Source organism: Macaca mulatta, chromosome 16, assembly GCF_049350105.2.
Source record: "Macaca mulatta isolate MMU2019108-1 chromosome 16, T2T-MMU8v2.0, whole genome shotgun sequence".
Classification (NCBI taxonomy): domain Eukaryota; kingdom Metazoa; phylum Chordata; class Mammalia; order Primates; family Cercopithecidae; genus Macaca; species Macaca mulatta.
Genome location: NC_133421.1, coordinates 43950007 through 43969653, shown reverse-complemented (window position 1 = coordinate 43969653; position 19647 = coordinate 43950007).

The window sequence follows — 19647 nt, the reverse complement described above, 5'->3', positions numbered from 1 at the left end:
AACTTAAAGTGGGCAGATTCCAGAAGGGTTTGAGTGGGTGTTTATTGGCACTTGGGAGAAGGGAAGGGCACTGAGTAAATTTCCCATTTTTAATAAGCTTAGCCTGAGGGCAAACCCCAGTACTCTTCATGCTAGGTGTCTTAGATTGGTAGAAACCTAATCATACTGATTTGAAGAGCCAGGGAATAGATTTCAAGGGAACTATGGCAGCTGAAAAGTAAAGGAGGAAACCCTGAAAGAAGCAAACTAGGGTGGGAAACCTCAGACTCCATGTACAACCTCTATCAAATATCTGGCTTACCCCTGAACCAGTGCAAGTGTAGGACAGACACCAAGGTGCCCACCTAAGGCTAATGGAACCGAAATTTCAGGTGACATCCACTAAAGGGGTGACAGTTTTGCAGCGAGAATTTAATCAAATTAACTGCTTAATTAAACAAACAAAAAAACTAATACTTTTTATAGCAACATACAGAATCTAAACACTTTATACTATTTACTATATCCAGTATGTAATTCAAACTTACTAGACATAGGAAGAATTAGGAAAACTTTACCCATAGAAAACAGTTAATTGAGACTGGCCCTAAAATGACCCAGATTTTGGAATTAGCAGACAAATATTTTAAAGCTGCTCTTATAACTATGCTCAAGGATATAAAGAAAAGTATGTCTACAATGAATGTAAACACTGAACTACCAATGTTAGCAAAAAAAAAAAAAAAAAAAGGAGAAGAAGAAGAAGAAGAAGAAGAAGAAGAAGAAGAAGAAGAAGAAGACATGAAAAGAAACCACAAAAGAGAACCAAATGCAAATTTTAGACTTGGAAATATAGTATCTGAAATAAATAAATATTATAAGCACCATTTACCAATAAAATAAATTCAGGTTCATAAAGATTGAATAATTTTCCCAAAGTCAAGCTGACAAGCAATAGGGCTGGAATTTGAATTTCAAGTCTATCTAGCTTTAAAACCTATACTTTTTCAACCTCATTATATGGAATTTGGAGCTTAGCAGAAGTCTGTGGGAAAGTGAAAATAGGATATGAGCATTTTTGAAATTCCAGTAAGATGGGGTTGTCTCACTAAAATACCTTGCTGTAAGAGTCTGCTGTGGCTCCTTGAGAACAGCCAACAGGATGATCTACCCATGGTGCTGAAATTTGTCCTCTATCCAAAACTTCAGTGTCTACTGATTGTTTGCACCAAGGAGTAGAGAGAGAAGTGATTATAAACCATAATACAGAGCTCATGCTCTGGAACCAATTCATTTTGGCTATCAAGGCTACTGCAATGCATTTCTCCATCCATCGCCGTCCGTGGGTTTTGCCCATGTTTGGCATAGGTCTTTTCTATGTTTTGCAAAAATATTATCCTGGGGGTAGAGACAGAGAGTGAGGGTCTTCATGCATTTAAGTCACCTTCTTATGGCTGAGATCTAGTTAAATTGAATGTCTATTTTGTGAGTTTGATAATGCACCCAGTGCTGTGCACGGTATTGTGGAAGGCAGGGAAAGATGATACCCAGAGCCTGCTTTTCAGAAGTGCCCACCTGAAAATAAGCACAGAGAAGGAGCAGGAACAAGGCTAGTGGAGTGGGCTCATGGTCTACTGTGTGTCCTTGGCAAGACCTGCCTTGGGGCTTCAGGGATGGGGGAATGTCACTATAGGTTGGGGGCAAGCAAAAATACTTTGTAGAAGAGGTGGGATGTCACCTGGTCTGTAAAGGCTAAGCTTAGGAGAGGAAGGAGGAAGACCATTCCAGGACACAGTTGGTGCTTAATAGATATTTATTAAATGAAAGCAGGAATATACAATTATTTTCTTCCTGGATATTTTGAAGTATCTGTCTTTTTAAGTGATTGTTTAAAATATTAAAAACACACTATTTTAACACCATCTATAATAGCCCCAAACTGGAAACTATCCAAATGTCCATCAGTAGTAGAATGGATAAATAAATCATGATATAATTATACAATAGAATAATACCTAACAATGAGAATGGCCACTGTACAACGACACACAACCTTATGGAAGCATGATGTTGTACAAAAGAAGGTATACACAAAGGAGGAACAGTTATAAGATTTTGTTTCTATTAAGTGCAAAAAGAGACAAAGCTAATCTATGGTGTTTGAGATCAGCATGGTGGATTTAGGCAGTAGTGATGGGAAGGGAGTCCAAGGGCAGCTTCAGGAAGGCTGTATTTCTTGATCTGGATATTGGGTACACATATGGTTCAGTTTTTGAAAAATTTACTGGGCTGTGCACTTATAATAAGTTCATTTTTCTGTACATTGTATTTCAATAAAAAGTAAACCAACAAACAAAAACAGGCTATGTTCTCAGCATGACTTCCTAGACCCCATGTTTTCTTGCCCTCTCTCATCAATACCAGATGGCATGACCTGGAAAGATATTTTTCAAGGAATGGCAGGCTTTGCTCAAGGAGTAGCCTCTCCTAAGACCAGAAAAGGCAGATAATCTTTTCTCTCATTTTAATGATTTGGAAACTGAGGCTTGTAGATATGACATAATGCCCTTTTGTCATATAGTGAGTCAGTGTAAGAAAGAACTTTGGTCTTCTGGGAGCCTCCATCCTGTGACCCAGATGATAGGTACCTGTTCAGCCAGATGCACCTTAAGAGACAAAGGTTGTTACAGGAAGTCAGAGTGATGGGTGGGAATGCCTGGAGGTGTTCAGCGGGCTTTGCCATCCCCCGCTTTCATGGTCAGGTCCATATAAAATAGCGCCTGGAGAGGTCTCAGCCTGCCATCTGCTTCTGTGAGATTTGGGTGAGTCAGTTCTTTTCCCTGGACCTGTGGCCACAACTATAAAATTAGAGATTGAACTCAATAACAATAAAGCATAAGTTCCAGTTCTAATATTTCCAGGTATAAATCTGAACTGGTGTCATCCGTATTAGATTAGGTAGAGTCTCTGCTATTCTGTACCCTTAGGAGGCGGTGCAGGGTCTGGGTTGAAGAAAGAAATCTGTATGACATTTTAAAACATTTCTTCATTCATTTGTTCATTCATTCACTCCAGAACCCTTCATTGAGCATCTGCTCTGTGCTAGGTCCCTAAAGAACTTACATTCTGGGGAGGGAGACACAGTAAATGGTTGTAAAAGAATATCAGTGTCATATATATAGATACATATCAAATGCTGTGGACACAGAGAAGACTTTATTGGTGCTTTGGGGGTGAGGTTAGGCCACAGAAGGCTTCCTAGAGGAGGTGATATTTGAGCTGAACGTGGAGGAAGGAGGAGATCACACTGGGTAAATTGAGGTGGGGGTCAGTCACATCCTTGTTAGAGAGAAGAACATATCCAGAGACAGAGGAGTTGGAAAGGCATTTCTGTGGGCTCAAACCTGAACATGGAGAGTGAGTGGCAACAGCTGAGGCTGAAGCCTTGAACACCGTGATTTGGTGTAGGGTGTAGGACTTGGGGGCCACATTCAGGATGAATGTGAGACTAGAGTGAGGTGCAGGACCTGGGAGGGACTCCTGTCCTTGCTTTTCTCCCACAGTTGGATGAGACTTGGGTGCACATCCCCCCGCCCTTAGACTGTCCAGTCAATAAGCTCTATATGCAGCCAAAGAGAAGCAAGATCAATTCAGTTGCCATTGATCCTGCCTCAGCGGCTGATTAGTACCAGGGACTTGGCTGACCCTGAGAGCCCGTTGCTAATGCACCATGGAACTCAGATTAAACTGGTAGTGCCCAGCAGCCCCGAGGAGAGATTCTGCCCTCTCCAGATGCTTGGGGGTAGTGGAAGAGGTCTTGACCCTAACCTGCTGGAGCCTTTTGCTGCCCAGATGAACAATGTAAGTTCCCTAAGCAACCAGCAGACATCTGCTCATGGCATTTCTTTGCTTAACTCCTCTCCATGTACCCCATTGCCTCTGGGGTCTGTGCAAACTCCCTAATAGGGCAAACCTGCCCTCTGCAATCTGGCCCCTGACTGCCTCTTCCAGCCTCAAACATGTTGCCTTCTCCTCACCGTCTGAGTCAGTCCAGCAGAATTGCCTTCAGGGCCTCCAACTTTGCCATCACATTTCTTGGAGTCATTTGTCATTTCTTCCAGTAGCCTTCCCTAACCCTCCTTCCACCACTAGCACTCAAATCTGACTCAGGCACCTTTCCAAGGTCTCTCTATACTTTCTTGAGCAGACCAAGGATAAGAAAATACTGTAATTGCTTACTTTCTTGTCTCATCCTGCATACTCGAATCGCCTTGGAGCTTTGAAAAATATGTAGATTCAGGTTCGTTGGCCTGGGATAGGGCTTGGGTAGTGATGCTTTTGCCACTTCCCTCCAGGGATCCTAAGGTGCAATCATAGCTGAGAATCACTGGACTGGAGCCTGAGCACCAACGAGTCAGGGACCAGGTTGATCACTTAGCCTCTCTGTCCCTGGCACCTAACTCAGTGCCCTGGCACATAGTAGGTGCCCAGTGAATGTCTGTGGAATTGTACTGTCCTGGAGAGAACATGAGGTCTAGGCTGAGCACCGTCACCAGCTAGAATGTTCCTCTGTTGGACAGTACAAAGAGCCAAGGGTTGGCTCTCAGCGAATAGCTTAGGTCATTGAGGAAACTCTTCCATAACACATCATATCACATTTAACTCTCAGCTGGTCTGTGAGGCAGGAAGATGAGTAATAAAATGTCCTTTTGTAAAGGGGGACCCTGAAACCCAGAGAAGGTAAGTGATCATGCCTGAGTATCACAGCAAGAATGGACAGAGCCAAGAGTCCATCCTGTTGTCTCTCCACAATTTCTTTCCTTAAGTCTTGTTACCAAGCACTTCCTTAGACTGAATCAAAGCCTCCTCTGAGGCCACTGGTCCTGCAGTCATTGGCCCTCACTTTTTTCCCTGTCTGTTCCCTTTCCCCGGCGCAACCTTGTCAGCCACAGTGGAAGGGGGTGGCCTCCCTACGCCACCAGCTGAGGGAAGCAGTTGGAGAGGCTAGCATGGAAGCAGTGGCTCGAGAGTGCCGGGCCAGAAACCAGCAGAAATGGGCTCCAGGCCAGTGTCTGTCACTTATGAGTCCTATGAACTTGCACCTGTCACCTGTCTTCCTAGGGCCACACCTGCAAAGCAGGAACTGCAAACTCCTGAGCCACTGGCCCCATCCAGAAAATGGCGCTGACAACTCTCAAAGTGCTGTCAGGTGAGATGACATACGATAAAGGACTGTGCAGACCCCAAAGGGCTATGCATGAGGATCATAAAGCTTGGAGGAGAGGCTTGGTCCAGACATTCACCTCATCTCTTCCTGGGCTTTAGCCTGAGCTTGCTTCCCCAAATCTCTCCATTTCTATGAAAACAGCTGTTCCTTTTGGCCTTCCCCATGGGACACTAACCATAGCAGACCATCCACAGCATGGGAAGCCTCGCTGACATGCTCCATGGCAGTTTATTTGGATTCAAGAGCTCATGAAATGAGACATAATGATGGATCAGCTTGAACAAGGACAGGGAGATAAAGGTCTCTTCCATATCCTGTTTTCCTGGGAACTTGGAGGCAAGGGGCCGGGGCTTCTGTCTGGCTGGAATGGTGGGGATCCTGCCCTCTTACCCCTTTGGGAAGTAGAGGAGACCCTCAAAAGCATCCATCCCATCTGCTCAGGAAAAGCTGAGCACCCTAAGACAGGAGAAAGTGGGAGGTCCCATAGGATCCCTTCCTCAGGGAAATGCCATAGAGTGGAGGGGGGGGGGCGAGGGAGGGGAATGGGAGTGGGAGACAGAGACAGAGTTTGGCAGAGGGGGACAAGTCCCCTTGTCCTGGGCCTGGAGTGGGATAGCCATGGTCAGGAAACCCAGCCACTTGAGGCCCAAGTCAGGACAAGATTCTCAGGGCAGGAATACTCACAGCGGGGAAGAGAGAGAAGCAGACCCTCTGGCTCTCTTGCCTCTCACCCTTCCCAAATCACAGTCAAGGTCCTTGGCATACCAACCTCCCCCGGAGTGAAACCCCTTGGGTCCCAGGGGGAGCACACACCATTTGGCCTGCACATCTTAGGATAATTTTTTAAATTTAAAATTATTTCTTTCCCTTTTAATGTCCAGGACACCAAACTAGCAGGTTGGGTTCTGCTTTAAGAGGCAGTTTTCTGCATAATCTGGGCCCTAAGACTCTTCTTGGAAAGCCAGAAAGGCTCAGTAATGGAAGCCAAGCAGGGCAGGGAAGGGATGTGTGGTCCACATAGAATTTACACTTTTCTTTGATATTTTCCCCAATTTTTGGAAGCGCAGATGCACCAAATTTGAGTAATTATCATCTTTGTTACACTCTCCTCATTGGGCTCTGTTTGGTCCTATTTTTCTTTCATTCGTTCATTTGCACATGATAACAATACAGTAAGTGCCCTCCAACTCACCTCCTAACATAAAAGGAAAGTCTTTGACAATGATTGACACTTCGTTGTGTGGCTTCCTCCTGCCTGTCCCGTCTCCCTGCCTTTCCCTACCCAAGGTAACCGCCATTCTGAATTCTGCCTTTTCTTTGCTTTCTTTTTAATGCACATATTTTATTGTATCTAAATGTTTTCCAGTTGCCTTGAATTTTTGCTAATCCCCAGTCACTGCCCCTTTTGGGATACTTGTCATTACAGAATGCAGGAAATGAAATATGGGTTGCTCCATTATTTTTAGCTGCAATAAAACTTGTTACTGAAAGCACCTTGGGCTCCAGTGTTCTCTGAAGGGGAGGGTCCAGAAGGGAAGGGAAATTCCTCATCTGGAGAGGCCAGCTGGTATCCAGAGAAGCCACTATTTAGGATGCAGTGTGAAGGTTGTGCTTTGCTGGGCAGTGTTTAGAAGGTAGGCCCATTGAGTAAGCCCCTCCTTCCAAGCCCTCACCTAATCCAGCCTTGTCTGCAGCCTGGAGCCTCACAAAACTAGCATATCCTCCCTAGACTGCTCAACCCTGGCAGAGCTGTTCCCAGGAAACCCTGGGTCTGGGAGGCCCAAATTTGTTCTCAGTGTTCCCATCCAATTTCTGCCCTCTGGAGGGTGCAGAGAAGGTGCTGATCAGGGCACTGGGACTGCTGCCTAAGATGTGATTACTGGAATAGAAGGGTTGCCCTGATGGTGTGTTCTGGGCCAGCGCGGCACAGACTTCCACTCCCGCTGCCTTGCTGCCAGCGTGCCAGCCCCAGGCCCCCCATGGTGCCCATCTTGGATCTCCCCCTTGTGGCTTCTCAGACCAAGAACCAATTTTATCCATGAGTGAGCCTGTATAATCCTTTTCCGGTCTTGTCCACTGCTTGGGAAGGCTCCAGTGGGGGTGGGGAGGGAAGCTGCTTGAACTGCAGAGGGTGGAGGGACAGGTCTGGCCTCCGTGGCGGGACAGCTGCCACTTCCTACTGGAGGTGTCCAATCCTCCTCTGGCTGGCCAGCTCATGTCCCGCATGTTTTCTGCGAGGAAACGGAGGCATTCGTAAGCCCTAGTGAGGCCATCTTCAGGCCACTATCAGAATCTCCTTCCCCATTACATTTTTGCCCTAAATGGATTTGGGGTGGAAAGCTGGTGAGGAGCACCTTCCCTGGGCACCCCATCTCTCCCAGGATCAAGGCACTCTGCCCAGAGCTTGGGATGCCACAGTGGGCCCAGAAAGCTGAAGACCCTCTGAGCTGGAAGAGTCTCTGGAGACAGCCCCACCCTACACTTACTGATGGGGAAACTAAGGCCCAGAAAGGGACAGTCACTCAGCTAAGCTTTCCCAAAACTGGTCTTCTGGCAGGACACACCTACCTGTCACCCCTGCCTCCTGTCTTACCAGCTGCTGTCACCCGCTTTGGGCCCTGCAGCCTTGTACACATTTCCTCCGTGGGGGATAAGCCTTCCCAGACAAGTCTGTTATCCTAGAGGGTCCCACATCACACAGGATAAGCACAGGGATTGGCATTGATGGGCTGGGGTTTAGCACCTACATCTGCCTTTTATTTACTACGTGACCTGGAGCGCATGATTCAACGTCTCCAAGTCTATTTCTTTATCTAGAGAAAAACAAAGGTGCTGATAATAAAGTCTATCTTTCAGGTATGTTGTGAAGCTTGAACGAGATGTGACAACAGACCAACACAGTGCCCGGCACATGGTTAAACAGTCAAGAAATCCTAGTGGTCATGATTGTCACTGAGCTGGGGTGGGCTCCTATTCATCCTTCACAACCCTGCCAAGGCATTGCCTCCTCAGTGAAGCCTTCCCTGATAACTCCACACACAGACCTGAAGACTCTTGGGACCCTCACTGCTGCAGCTTCGTTTTGGGCATGAATCACTTTCTATTATCACTAATTTACATGTTTATTGTCTCTGCTGGAATGTGAATTTCCATGGGAAGAGGTATCTGTGTTGTTCTATGGTGGTGGGGCCAGAGCCGAGCAGAGGTGTCTCAGTGGTAGGCGCCAAGTGGGGTCACCTTGACTTGTTCATGCCCCACCTCCCCAAGTCGGGGCTCCTCTCTTGTCCTTCTCTAAGTCCCATCAGCAGGCCCATTCTTCAGGGACTGTGTCTGCATTTGGTGGCCTTGGCTGCCCTCTCCTGACCGCAGACAGCAGAACTGTGACAGGGGTGAGGGTGAGGGTGAGGTTGGGGCTGGGGTAGAAAGGCAGGGAACTTGGGGGCATTAGCAGGAGGGCATTGGCCAAGCGAGCGTTCTGCTTCTCATACAGAAGCTTTACACGTCCCTCTGTGTCTTGGGTCTCAGACCCTCTGAGCCCACAGGGGTAACCAGCAGAAATGTGTCCTAGGGGTGGGGAGGAGGCTCTGGAAGGGCTTATCCTCCTGTGAAAAGCCAGCCTTGCATGGCTCATAGAGGACCAACTCTAAAGATGATGCCAGCACAGCTCACCCTGAAGCCGACCTCCCTAGCAGGCAGCCTCTGAGAATGACCCCTGGGCCACATGGTATCACACACAGGTACCAGGACAGGCTCACCAGCTCACTGCCTCACGATTATCTCCTGCCTTCCTTAGGGAGTGTGACAGATTGAAAGAAGATGGTTCCAGCTAAGAGAGTCCTATAATTATCAACTGCGGATTATTTTAATTAAAATGCTTTGCATCCTCAGTTCTTAATTTCTAAAATGATTATAAATGTTATCATTAAAGAAAAATCCTTGAAGTGAGATCTATAAATCTCCGCCTGTGCTGAGATGACAGGGGGAGCTGGTGCAGCAGAGGAGACCCAGCCTGGGGCTGAGACTCCAGGGAAAGGGAGGGAGGAAGAGAGGAGAAGGGAGGGGAGAGAGGATGGGAGAAAGGAAATGGAGGAAGGGTGAACTTAGGAGGTTCCATGTGCACCCCTCCCATTCTACCTTCTAGCATTTGGGACTGAGAAATCAGCAGATCTAGGTTTGGAACTTGCCACTGCTGTTTGCTGTGTGAGTTTGGGCATGTCAAGAAACCTCTCTGAGCTCAGAGTGTCTCGTCTTTAGAATGAAAATAATTGCTAATTGCTGTCTGGTAGAACTATTTTGAGGCATGTCAATAACATGCATAAAGCACTTGTCACAGAGTAGCTACACTGTAGCAATTGTGATTAGCTCCACCCCCACGCTCAGGAGGGTTCTTGCCAGTCTTCTGTTGCTTCATAGCTCCATCCTTTGGTTGTCACAGGCTCATGACAGGTGTCTATCCCTCCCACTCCAGAGTGCTGAGGAGGGGATCGCAGAGGCATGATTGCTGCCAGTCCCAGTCTGGCACCAAGGGTGGCACCGTTAGGTTCCAGCAGCCTCCCGTCACAGTGGGTAGGGCCGGAGGAGAAGAGGCCAGCACTGTCACTTGAAACACAAGGAATCGCAGGCCCAGACAGGAAACTGTCTAGCCCAAGGTCATCCAGCAAATTGCTGGCAGGTCGTTTTACCCATTTTAGCAGATGGCTAAAGCCCGCCTCTCGTATTTATTTTAAGCCTATCTTTTTAATGACTGAGAACCAGGAGATGACGCCAATGGTGACATTGACGAGGCAGAGGAGGAAAAGGATTGGCAGCATGGAGGTAGAGTGGCCCAGTGCTGGCCTGGGGGTCAGGACACCTGGACTCTGCCCTGAGCTCTCTCCAGACCTGGCTGCTCTGTGACCTTGGGCTGATCCCTTCTCTTCCCGGACCTTTGTTCCCTCCTCAGTGAAATGGGGATGGTAATCACTGCCCCGCTGACCTCTCAGGCTGGTGTTGAGGATTGGCTGAGATGATGGATCTGAAAGTGCTTTGTAAGCGGGAAAGCGTGAAGCAAATGTAAGAGATGATTAACATTAATATTAATGAACTCGCTCATGGTTGGCTACTGGCCACAGAAAAGAGAACGTTGGGAGTCTGGGGAAGATGAACTTTTCCAGGCCTCTGTAGGGTTTGCAGAGGAGTTGGGGACGGCAGTTCTCTGCATGATCATTTCTTAAATTCCTGTAGATACAAGTACTTGAGGAAAAATCCCTTGATATTTTCAGCCAGGGGAACTGGTAATGGGTGCAGAGTGTACTAGGAGCAGGTGTAGGAGGGCCCTCTCTCCCCCTGGCAGGGGCAGTGACAGAGAATACTCACTGTCTCATCTAAACACTGACCTCTGGGCTCAGGAGGCATCTAGGACAGCAGGCTGGGCTGCCTTCTGTGGATCCCACTGAAGGCAGTGGGGCTTCCTTCTCTATTCAGATCGCCTCTACTTTCCTTAGAAGACTAACTCATCCTTCCTTGGGAAAATTGCCGGGTGGAAGAGATGAGGACAAAGGCTGGCTCCTATTCCCTCTGCCTCCTCTTCCTCTCCCTATACACCCACAAGTGATTGAGCCTTGCTTCTATAGCTGTAGCTGTGCATAGAGTTCATTTGCATCCTGGGTCATCCATCCATCCATTCCATCCATCCATCCATCCATCCATCCATCCATCCACCCACCCACCTGTCCATCCATCCATCCGTCTGCCCATCGATCCATCCATCCATCCATCCATCCATCCATCCATCCATCCATCTACCCATCCGTCTGTCCATCCATCCGTCCATCCATCCATCCAGCCATCCGTCCGTCCGTCCGTCCGTCCGTCCATCCGTCCGTCCGTCCGTCCGTCCGTCCGTCCGTCCGTCCACCCGTCCGTCCGTCCGTCCACCCGTCCATCCATCCACCTGTCCATCCATCCATCCGTCCATCCATCCACCCATTGATCCATCCATCCATCCATCCATCCATCCATCCATCCATCTATCCATCCGTCTGTCCATCCATCCATCCGTCCATCCGTCCATCCGTCCATCAGTCCATCCATCCATCCGTCCGTCCACCCGTCCATCTGTCCGTCCACCCGTCCATCCGTCTGTCCATCCGTCCATCCATCCACCTGTCCATCCATCCATCCATCCATCCTTCCGCCCATCGATCCATCCATCCATCCATCCATCCATCCATCCATCCGTCCATCCATCCACCCGTCCATCCATCCACCCATCCATCCATCCATCCGTCTGTCCATCCATCCATCCATCCATCCATCCATCCATCCATCCGTCCATCCGTCCATCCATCCATCCGTCCATCCATCCGTCCATCCATCCATCCATCCATCCATCCATCCATCCATCCATCCACCCGTCCATCCATCTATCCATCCGTCAGTCCATCCATCCGTCCACCCGTCCGTCTATCCGTCCATCTGTCCATCCGTCCGTCCATCCATCCATCCATCCACCCACCCATCTATCCAGCCAGCCAGCCAGCCAGCCAGCCATCCGTCCATCCACCTGTCCGTCCATCCATCCACCCATCCATCCATCCATCCATCCATCCACTCACCCACCCATCCATCCATCCATCCATCCATCCATCCTTCCGCCCATCGATCCATCCATCCATCCATCCATCCATCCACCCATCCATCCATCCATCCGTCTGTCCATCCATCCATCCATCCATCCATCCATCCATCCATCCATCCGTCCATCCGTCCATCCATCCATCCGTCCATCCATCCGTCCATCCATCCATCCGTCCATCCATCCGTCCATCCATCCATCCATCCATCCATCCATCCATCCATCCATCCACCCGTCCATCCATCTATCCATCCGTCAGTCCATCCATCCGTCCACCCGTCCGTCTATCCGTCCATCTGTCCATCCGTCCGTCCATCCATCCATCCATCCACCCACCCATCTATCCAGCCAGCCAGCCAGCCAGCCAGCCATCCGTCCATCCACCTGTCCGTCCATCCATCCACCCATCCATCCATCCATCCATCCATCCATCCACTCACCCACCCATCCATCCATCCATCCATCCATCCATCCATCCATCCATCTATTCATCTGTCCATCCATATGTTCAGTAATGCTTTGTTAAAGTCTAAGATGTGCCAGGACCTGGACCCAGAGGTGAATGAGACCCTGTCCCTGTGGTTAGGGCTCAAATGCTGCTGCAGGATCCAGATTTTGGACCTGCAAACAGGCCACTATACTACCTGCCAAGATTTGGCGCTATGGGAACATACTGGAGCCTGGGGATGAGGGGAGAGTTTCAGGAGAGATTTCCTGGGGGAAGTTGTGTCTAAGCTGAACCTCAAGGGAGAATGTGCACGCTCATGCCCCCATTACTTAGCTTACATGGAAAATTCCAGTTTCTTGTCTCATAGAAGAAGGAGATGCAGATCTGTGAGGCTTGGAGGAACTCTGCTTCTGGGGACAGTCCCAGGGAGATGCAGTACCTGATGATATAGAGCCTTCCACAGATTCTGCCCATAGAGGTTGGGAGTCAGAATCCCAAGAGGGACTTTGAACACCGGCTCTGTCTCAAACAAACTGTGCCCTCAGGCCTCTTCCCTAAAGATGGGAGCAGATCGCGAGGATGCTGTAAGAGCTGATTGTGAATAGCACTCCATAAAGGGAAAAACACATTGTCATTCCTTATCGTTGTGCTGTTCAACTGCTGGACATGTTTTGGTATACCCAGCAGGACTGAGGCTTGGAGAGCTCTGCTGGAGTTTCTTTCAATATTTGTTTAATTTGTACCAATCACGAGGTTTAAGAATGTGAAGATGTACAAGATGTCTTTGCATTATATGTGCAGTGTGCGTGTGTGTGTGCGAGAGAGAGAGACAGAGAGAGAGAGAAAAGAGAGAGCGAGAGGCCTGCATGCTCACTTTGGCCTGCAAGTAGCCCTGTGTGTGTGATATCCCCCATGCACACATGCAGACTGGTGTGCACATACCCACACACTTCCTTCTGTCCCGTGGCATCAACACAACCTTGACAATTCATGTTACCCCATCCCATGACTGCCCTGGAGTAGCCCCAACTCACACTCGCTTTGTTTCCAGGTATCTGTCTCATTGGCACCTCAGAACTAACATCCTGTTCCATGTAGTACAAACTTAAATGCAGACTTAGCAAATTTCCCATCTATGCAAATGGCCCTATTCTAAGTAGACTTTGATGAGTGCTAGGATAAGGAGCCCAAATTCTGCACAGTGTGAGGGAGAGAATATTCGGGGGAAATTCTGGAGGGAGACAGCATTTTAGCTGATTGCTGAAGGATGTTCGGTTTTTTCATGAGCAAAAATAAAGAGGCAGGACTGGGTATGGTGAGTGTTGGGAATGGCAGTGCTGAGTGCAGGTGGTGGGGGTTGTGCAGTGAGGGTTGTTGACCATCGACTGGGTGCCAGCTGGTGCCAGGTGCTGTGACAGTCATTCCATAAGGCCAGCAGCACCCAGACAGTGGCTGGCTTTGGCTGCCAAGTGGAGCCATTGTGATGGGGAGTGTGCCTGAGCCTGGTGCTGAGGCCAGGGGAAAGCAGACCTGGGCTTCGGGGCGGTGGATCTGCAGCCGTGTGCTCAGTGGGCCTGGGGGAGGCTGGGGGTAGTGAAGCCTGTTAGGAGGGGGCTGGGTCAGCTCAGGAGAAAGGCGGTGGGGAGGACCATGGGGACAGAACAAAAAGACAAAGGAGGGGAATAATGGTGAAAGAGCCCAGACGTGAGACTTTACACCCTAAGACTAGGAGGATGCTTCTAAGGAGCACATGAGGGAAGACAGCTCAGTGGGGTGGGAAGATGGCAAGCCTGGCATTTGGACACTTGAGCCCACTCCAGTCCTCCTCTTTCCCTGAAGAGAGAGGTGAATGAATGAGAAACAACACTCACGGAGCACTTCCTGTGTGCTGCACCTACTGTGTGCCACACCCACTGTGTGCCACACCCAGGGCACAGGGCTCTGAATCTGGTATTCAATACCCTCCTCCCAACAAGCCTGCCAGGCAGCTGCTATCGATCCATTTCACAGATGAGACGACGGAGGCTTAAGGAAGTGAGGAACTGGCTGGAATCACAGGAGGATCAGGTCTGACTGTACAGCCGGTATTGGTCTCAACTCTCCTCCCTTTCTCCAGCTTGACCACCTTCCTCTCCCCCCAGCTCCAGTTACAGGCCCGCCCAGCCCATCTCCTCAAGGCACTCCTGTGAGCTGCAAAGGACAAGAGCTTCCTTTCTGGCTTCTACCCTCAAAGAACTCAGCACTTCGCAGTTGATTACTCCACAGCCCTTTGATTTGTGAGAGAAACTGGCGGCAGGGCTGTCCCCGACCACCAGCAGAATTAGAGGTCTGACTTCAGGTGAGCAAAGCTCCTTCCACCTCTCTCCTTCTCTTTTTTTCCTTTCCCGCCTCCTCTTCTGGCTTGTTTTGAAGCTTATTTTTAACAAGGGATTGGAAACTTCAGATGCAGCAAGGCTCTGGGACAATAGGAGATGTGGGTTTGATGCTGACTGGCTGGAGGAGGTGCGGCCTGGAAGCAGATGGAGATTAATGCTAATGTCGCTCAGCATTGACTGAGCACCTACTGAATGCAGACATCTGGCTTGGTGCCTGCAGCTGTTTTCTATTCCCCAACGCTCTTTGAGGGAGACTGTTCATTTTACAAGCAAGGAAACAAAGTCACATGGAGGTTTAGAAAGGCCCCAGGTCACACAGCAAGGAATGGGGCGCACTCCAGAGCCCAGATCATTGCCGCTACCTGGGCTGGGATGTCAGAAGTTACAAGGGACTTCCCAGCCCTGTCCCCCTGTGAGATCACGGCATGGGAGCTCTGCCGTCCCCACTGCCAGACACATTTCTGGATGCTTAGAGATGTGTCTCCCAAACCCAAGCTCACCCTTCTGGTGGCCCAGAAGCGGCTCCTTTCCTCCTTTGCTGTCCTTATCCTGAGTAACGTGGGATTTTAAAATGGGAAAGACAGTGACCTAGCTCTGGGTGGCTCTTGTGTGACCAGGAGAAGAAAACCCTAGTCTAGGAACTTCCAGGGTCCTCACTCTGGCCCAATCTGGGGCTATGAGAAGGCTTTCCGAGGAGGCGACCACTAGCTTCCTTTACTCCTGCAGGAGCAGCCCTGTGAGGGGACAGTGTGGTGCAGTGGAGGGAGCCTGTCTTTGGTGTCTAACTGATCGGGTGGCCCTCCTCCTGCTACACACAGGAGAAAATCCAAAGCTTCCACTAAGGCTGGCCAGGCCCTTTCTGATCTGGGTCTAACCACCAGCTCAACCCTTTTCTTGCTCTGGGTGCCAGCAACACTGAGCCCAGACACCAAATCCTTTCCCTTCTCAGGTCCTCTGACATGCTGTTTCCTCTTCCTGGAACGCTCTTGCCTTCTTCTTGTCTGCTTGGTTCCTTTTCATCCTTTGGGCCTCAGAGAGGCTGCATAGTCCTGATCCACCTATCTGTGCTCCGCTCCCACCCACTATTTAATCCGCAGCACTTGTAACTGACTTCGCCAGTGCTGTGAGGACAGGAATAAGGCCTTCCCTTTACATCTTTGCATCCAAGTGCCTACCGTTAGCCTGAGCCCAGCCTAGACCACAGTAAGTACCAATTAACAAATAATTGTAATTAACTGCACTGGAATCTCAGTTTCTTCCTTTGTGAAGTGAGCATAGTAACGTCTACTTTCTAAGGATGGTGAGAAGTTGAAATAAGTAATAGTGACAATTAATATTAATTCTGGTCAAGTCCAACTAAGCATTGCTGGTGCACTTACATATCTTAAAAACTTGCAATGAGGAAACTGAGACTCTGAGAGGTGGCCTAAGATCGGCTCCTAGGAAAGCTGACCATCAGGGGGTCTGGGGCTCACTTCTGCCTTTGTCCATGCCTTCTGTTGTCCCTGGGATGATCATATAGCCTCTCTTGGCCTCAGTGTTTTTAATATGGAGAATGGGACCAGCGACGCAAGACCTCAGAGAGACTGCAAGACCTCAGAGGGATGAACAAGGCGTAGAGACACTTCCACGTGGAACAGAGAGCTAACCCGGAAGCCCCACCTTCATGGGCCACTCAGGGCTCATCCTCTCTGTCAGCTGACCCTCTCCCATTGCCCTTCAGCAGACTTCCCTCCCTACCTAAGGACATTTGCATGAGCAGAGCATCTCCAGCGACTGCATTCCCGCCACCTGCTCATGTGTCTCTCTCCCCACCTGAAGCCACAAATACATATGCAAAGGCCAGCTTATTAATTTGTGTTTGAGCGCAGAGCGGGGGACACCACCGAGAAAGGGGATTAGGCAGCAGTGGTGGGAGGCAACAGATGGCTTGATTGCTTTAACCTGTTGCTAATTTGTTAGGCAACAATCCCTTGTTTGTGTTTAATTGTGCCCAGATTTTGCGGTGGCAGGGCACCAGGCACTTGAAGGCACTTGGGTGCCTTCTTGGGGTGAAGGGTGAGGTGGCCTGCCTGGGAATTAAATACCAGAATCTAGAAATGCATGTCTTTCTTGCCCTAACTCTGATCCTCTCTTCAACTGAACACTCAGAGTCCTCTGGAGTATATTAGCAGCAAGGAGGGTGCTGAGCCGGGAGGTGGCAGGGTGGGCTCTCTCATTCACCAGCTGTGTGACCTTCTGTAGGTCACTTAGCATCTCTGGGCCCCATTTGCTCAGCTGGGAAATGTGCATCATCACACCTGCCCTATCTACTTTGCAGGGTTGCTGTGTGAACTGAGATAATGGATCTGAGAGCACTCTGACATGTGTAATGCTCTATTATAGTGAGGCATTATTTGCTAGCAGAGCAGTTAAGTGCTTAGATTCTGGAGTCAGCCAGGCCTGGACTGAATTCCAGCTCAGCCACTTACACCTGTGTGGTCTTGGGTAAGAAACTTCAGCTTTCTGTACCTCAGTTTCCTTCCCTCTACAATGGGGTGCTAACAGTCCCTGCCTCAACAGGTTGCTCGGAGGAGGGAATGTGTTAAAGCATGGGGCAGGCTCAGCTCAGCTTTTTTAGAATGTGCGTGTCCTCCCAGTGAGCTGTCATTAGGATTCCGTGGCTCCCCTTTGCAGTCTTGGTTTAAGACTTGCTGTTCTGTAAAGCCTGCTGTCATCTGTGTCCCCCTGCCCCAACCTCCTTGACGCTCTCTTCTCTGTATCACCCTCCTGGTAGAAATGTGTTGGGGGATTACTTCTTCCCCATCAGCTACAATCTGATAGGATGCTAACCTGGAGCCTGTGATTCTATCACCAAAAGGACAGCAAGTGAACAAGCATAGCTGCCTTCTGGAGTTAAGAAGGAGGCATCAAGCCTCTGAAATACAGGGAGCTCCTGTCCCTATAGCACAGGGCCCAGGACAAAGAGGTCTTGATTTCTCTGTTTTCATACCTGGCCTTCCAAGTGGCCCTGGTTCCCACCCATGCCCAGGTCTGACTCTCCAGCCTTCCTGCAGATTCTTTTGAGGTGTAGATAGCTTAACAAGAAGTTTCCTTTTGCTTAAGTGAGCTAGAATGCTTCTGTTGCTTATATCCAAGGTTCTGGCTGATATACCTCAATGCCTTATAGGCAGTTCAATGATAGCATGTAGAAACTTCTTTTTAATTAACTACTTCTATGTTTGTCTCCATTATTTGCTGTTTTGTGACCTTGGGAACATCACTTAACTTCTCTGCACCTCACTTCTTCTCCTGTATAATGTGGGGAGGGAGGCTTCCTGGATTATTGGAAGGATGAAATGCCACTATAGAGGTAAAGTGCCCTGCTCAGTGTCAAGCATATAATTGGGACTCAGTGATGACTAATGGATTAATTCTGTAACCATCGAGGACAGGTGGCATGACTTTCTTTTGAAATCACAAAGAACACAAGACCTGCTAGTTTGTCAAGAAAGCATCCTTTACAGACACTTGCTCAGGGGGTTATTGACTGAGAGTTCATTTTATCTCTCCTTGGCCTTCGAATTTGTCTCAGGGAAATGTGCAATTATTAGAAGAGATAAGATGACAGAAGGAATGGAAGGTGGCAGAATGCTCTCTGGAGCCACGTGGTGAGCAGGAGGAGGAGGCCGTGCAGAGGAGGGCAGAGGAGGAGCTGTGGAGGAGTGTGTGTGGGTTGCTTGGTGCTTCTGCGGAGGTCAGGGAGTGGGAAGAGAGGGAACAGGGAGGGCTAGGGGAGAAGAGGGAAAGGAGGTAGGAGATGGAGGGTGGAAGGGGGGAGACACAGAAACAGGGAGAGGAAGAGAAGAGAGGGAGGAGAGAAAGTAGTGGCTCTCATCATTTCCATGACATCTCAACTTCCTCATATCTGATTCTACACCTATTTAGGACCCTCCCCAAGGAACGCCTCCCCCACCCTGTCCCCACATTCAACCTGGGAACACATTGAACACTTCAGAGGTTTCTCTCCTTGGCCTGCAACCTTGAGGACAGGGCTGTCCTTGGTAGGTCATTTCTCTCTCGTAGATTCTCCTTTCCTAGGCAGTGGCGTAGGAATAAGGAATTCTCCTTATTCCTAGGAAGTCCATGGAATAAGGACAACCCTCGTTTTGAATGTGGTCTCTCAGGTGTCGGCTGGTGACTTTGGGCCAATTTCAGACCTCTCTGTTTCTCTCCGTATGCAGTGCGGATGATGGTAACGTCTGCCCTGCAGGAGTCCCTGCGTGTAAGCAGGAGAGCACCATCCTGACCCAGGTTCCTGCAGTTAGTGCAGGGACCTCCCTGCATCACAGGAGAACCTCAGTGTAGGAGGCAGGTATGTGCAACCAACTCAGTGCTACAGAGCCTGGTGACTTAAGCCAGCCAGACCCAGGGGCAAACCATTTGTGATACTCTTGACTCTTTCCCATCTTTGTCTAGATGTTGGCCTTGAGCCTTTAACAAGTCTCTCTTCTCCAAGTTTGCTCCCCTGGAATCAAGGGAATGGGGAAGGAAAGAAAGGAGCCCATGCTGGGACCAGGCCAGTGTCAGTGAGCCGTGTGTGGCTCCATTGCATGCTCACACGGCCCATGAGGCGGGTGGTATTGTATTTTGTTAGAGGTGCTAACACCAAGGTTACTCAAGTTAAGTCACTTGCTGGACTCCTGTGGCCAGTGGAGCAAGGGCTAGAGCACACAGAAGCCTGACCTCTTCTAGAGCACGCCAGGTCCTCTTTCTCAGTTCAGAAGCTTCTTTTTCACGGGCCCAGAAAGACCTGGAGAGTTTCACGTCCCTTCTGACTCAGCAATCAGATCATTCTGTGACAGCTGGACTTTTGTAAATTCTAAAGCAACTTCCTTCCTTGTACCTTTGGTTCCCACTGTGTGCTTTTCTCCAGGAAGGTATGCTGACCACGCTTATGAACAGCAACCTGGATCATGGTGAAACATAGAATAGATCAATAAGAATCGTGGGAATGGAGAAC